Below are 4,531 nucleotides of genomic sequence, written 5' to 3' on the forward strand. Positions count from 1 at the left end.
TTCCGTTTACACTTGAGAGAAAGGATGTTATTGGGTGGCGTCATAGCTCAAAGGGTGTGGCTAAAAATGAGTGATATGCGCGCTGTTCTTTGAATTACGTTACTGATTATTATGTTAAAAATCAAGTCTTCAAGGTTTTATAGCAAACTACACCTATTGTGGTGTATTGCCTCCACCTACTGTACAGGTTATTGAAACAAAAATATTCCATTGTGGGAAGGGGCGTAAACCGAGATCATACAAAAAAATACATCAAGATACCACTCCACTTGCAGTTCAAATCCTACCCCTAAACAGGCTCAGGTGCCTGTGAGGATGGCGCATTACATCGACAGGATTCCTTGTAATGCCTCTGCTGTCAAATCCCGGCGTCCCCCAAAAAACATGCTTGAAGCAGTGAAGAGAGTGGCTGAGGAAGATGGTACAGGGTGAGGAATCCTTAGAGTTTTTCTGTGAGTAGGCAGAAACTAAGAGAGTGATGGAAATAATACATGCTTCAGTTGTAATAATATGTGCTTCATTGACACCCAAAAGGTACTCTTTACATTTAGAATGCTTAGCAGGACAGGAAAATTATAAAATTCACACACTTATCAAGAGAACATCCCTGGTCATCCCTACTGCCTCTGATCTGATGACTCACTAAACACATGCTTCGTTTGTAAATAATGTCTGAGTGTTGGAGTGTGCCCCTGGCTTTCCGTAAATTAAAATAAGCAAGGAAATAATGCCATCTGATTTGCTTAAAATAAGGAATTATTTATACTTTTACTTTTGATAATTGAGTAAATTTTAGCAATTACATTTACTTTTGATACTTAAGTATATTTCAAATCAAATACTTTTAGACTTTTACTCAAGTAGTACTTTACTGGGTGACTTACACCTCTACTTTAGTCATTTTCTATGACTTTTACTCAAATATGATAATTGTGTACTTTTTCCACCACTGCTATTCACTGACTGCTAGCTAATGAAACAAATGGACATTTACAGTAGCTGGCTTGACTAGTCAAACATTGGCTAGCTTTCAATAAATTGGCTAAATTGTCAATGGAGTCTAAATACAATCAAAACCATTCGTATTGCATGCTGCATATTTCAAGTGCACTCAAACAGATATGTATCTTATTTCAGTCTTTGGGAGCTAGCTATATCTGTTCCTCTTCAGACAGCATCTCGCTTCTGACAGGTGACAAATTTGTTTTAACATGGAATGTGGACAATTCTATTGTCCCAATCAGGAGCCCAGGCTTTTGCCAAAGATGCTAGAGTTTCCCGTCTCTGGACCACACAAGCTTTAGATTGCATTCTGCTAAGGTCCTTGCCTCTCTCTACATCGGTCAGCTACATAATATATAATATATCCCATTTAGCAGACACTTTTGTCCAAAGCGACTTACAAGTCGGCTGGGGCCACTACTTTTACATATGGGTGGTCCCAGTGGGAAACGAACCCACGACGCTTGGCGTTGCAAGCGCCATGCTCTACCGACTGAGCCACACAGGACCATTGGTGACCAGGGTGGGATCCTTTCAATATGCCTATAGGGCCTGGACACACATGCGCCTAGAGAGAAGGGGTAATACTGAAGAATGCGGCGATAACAGTTCTACAGTCTCCGTCAGAGTCCCAGGCTTTTGGCATAGATGGTAAAGCTCTCATGTCTGGACTACAACATTGTAAAATTGTGCCCTCCACTGCACTTGATATACATTGATTGGTAGGTTACACTTGATATACATTGATTGGTAGGTTACACTATATTTACATACTCCAAATAGTGCCTGAAGTACCTTTGCTATTTGTCTCCTTACTCAATAATCAATCAATGAATCACATTTATATATAAAGCCCTTTTTACATCAGCAGATGTCACAAAGTGCTTATACAGAAACCCAGCCTAACACTCCACAAACAGCAAGCAATGCAGATGTAGAAGCACGGTGGCTAAGAAAACTCCCTGGAATGGTAGGAACCTAGAGAGGAACCAGGCTCTGAGGGGTGGCCAGTCCTCTTCTGGGTGTGCTCGGTGGAGATGAGTACATGGCCATTATGGCCAGATTGTTCTTCAAGATAAATAAAAAAAAACACCTTATGGTGTTCTTTGTTCAAATTTATACGCATGAAGTGTACATTATGAAAAGCATGTCACCGTCAACTTTTAGAAGGTTAGGAAAGTTTATCATGTAAACCACCTAATTATACTCACATTCACTGAACATTTAGTGTTTAAAACTCAAACGTTTATTTCCCAACTGCTTTTTGTATAATCCTACAGCCTCTGTATCATTCGCAATACCTTATATTCCAATGCATCCAACATTATGCATGTCCACCATGATATTGGGCACCTGCTATTTGAGAACTCATCTGGTATAGAAATCAAACTCTGGTTTTCTTATTGAAGAGCACATTGTACAACTGTTTTTAGAGAAATTGTATTGCAAGGTATGCTATATGTGTAAGGATATGCCATATGTATGGGCAAATATGCATATTCTGCTGTCGTTTTTAAACTTCAATTCTAAAGTACATGACACACACATCTATCTACATTTATTTGGGTTTCTGTGCAAATTATATGATAGAATGTTTCTTTAAGCCTGCAGCTAGTTACTTGAAATGAGACATATAATCATGCCAAAACCAATTTAAACATGTAATTCACTAACTGAGAGATCCCTAGCTAATAAAACACACATTTTACAGTAGCTGGCTAGGCTAGTCAAACATTGGCTAGCTTTCAATACATTGGCTAAACGATCAACGAAGTTAACTCTTCGTACGATCAAAACAATTAGTGTGGCATGTTGCATATTTCAAGTGCACTTAAATATCTGTTTATCTTATTTCAGTCTTTGGGAGTTAGCTATATCTGTTGCTCGTGTTTTCACAAGAGGCAGTGTTTACGTCGGAGCTAGAAGCAGGCCATTAGCTGCTTTCATAAAGAGTGGTATGTACGAGAGTTATGATTGATTCCAAGTTTGGCAAATTATTCTGAGCAGACAGTGTCGAAATATACTTTTTATAAGAAAATGTGTAAAAATTGAAAGTACCAACGAATTGTATAGTCTTCATAAAAATGTTTTAATGACAACTACAAAACAAATACGCTCCTATTTTTGGCTTCGGCCCACCACATATAAACCATGCTTGAAACACGTGTTGTAAAACTGCATTTGTAAAACGATGCCAGACACGCAATTCAATGAATAGATAAACCACAATAAACAAATGTGGTAGTAATGTGAAACTGGAATCCCCCTATTAAAAAAAAAAAAAAACAATGCCAAAACTGCTTTCAAGTGTTTTCCCGTGATTGCATTAAGAATAGTTGTGCATTGACTGTCAATACATGTTTCACTCTTGTAACTTGAATGCGCTTTGAGAGGAATATTTTTCTTATCTGCATGGACCACAGAACAACAAGTCGACAAGGTAAATAGATAAACTATTCTACAATGGGTTTGCCTGATTTTGTTTTAAGAACATTACACAGCAAAATAGTAGCACTGGAAAGTTGCATCCTGAGTGATAAAGTAGAGGCTTTGAATTAATTTGCCAGCAGCTACACACCACTGAGTTAAGTGCTGCTGTGGTACCCTTTATAGACCATTAATTTCCATGTATCTTAACATCAGAGTGTCATCAACAATTATGCATGTTGGTTCAGTGCACGCAGCTTAAAGAGAAAATAACATATGAGACAAGCCCGGCGCCACGAGGGGGCCGAAATATTGTTCCCCATCAGTTTGGTGTCCCTATTCTGTCCCCTCCATCATGCCAAACAAATTTGTTGTGAATGCTTCATTCATGCAACTCCCTTGCACTCATATGTTATACATATTTTACCAGTTGAAAAAAACAAACTTTGATTGGCCTTCACAGTAGAATTGCGGGGTCAATTTGACCGTTTTAGGTTTACTTTCATGGATGGAATTTAGCTAAAGTTAACAGTTAGTTTGGTAACTGATAGTATGATGGATATTAGAAAGTGACTTCGCCAGTGCACAACGGCAGCATCGAATCAAAGCGGCGGGGTGTGGGAGAAGCCTGCCGCTGAGCCCAGCAGCAAAGGCAACCGTCTTCCAGCCTGGTGACATAGGAGGGAACCAACCCGAGGAGGGGCCTGCAGCCTCCAAGACCGAACCTAGCAGCAGCACCGCTAGGCTATTTCAAGCACCGACGCCTCCATTAGTGCCTGACAACCTTGGTGATGAGGAGCCAGTGCAGGTTTGTCTGGGGAAATACCCAACCTGCCTGTTCTGTGGGAGAAAACAGGCATTTTGTAGCACGTGGTTCATAGACAGAGAGTGGCTGGAATATTCCTGCAAGGAAATACAAGTACACGGAGACTCCCGCTCCAAGCAAACGGCAAAGAGTAGTGAGTTGTAATCTGAAAGAATATGTGGTCAAAACAACAATGGACCAGTAATGAGAGGGAGTGCAAAATACTGTTTTTCAGCACTCTGGATGCTGTACTGGGAGAAATGTCAGCAATATTTAACTAACGAAACAGCCAACTTG

The sequence above is a fragment of the Oncorhynchus masou genome, chromosome 20, assembly GCF_036934945.1.
Source record: "Oncorhynchus masou masou isolate Uvic2021 chromosome 20, UVic_Omas_1.1, whole genome shotgun sequence".
Taxonomy (NCBI): Eukaryota; Metazoa; Chordata; class Actinopteri; order Salmoniformes; family Salmonidae; genus Oncorhynchus; species Oncorhynchus masou.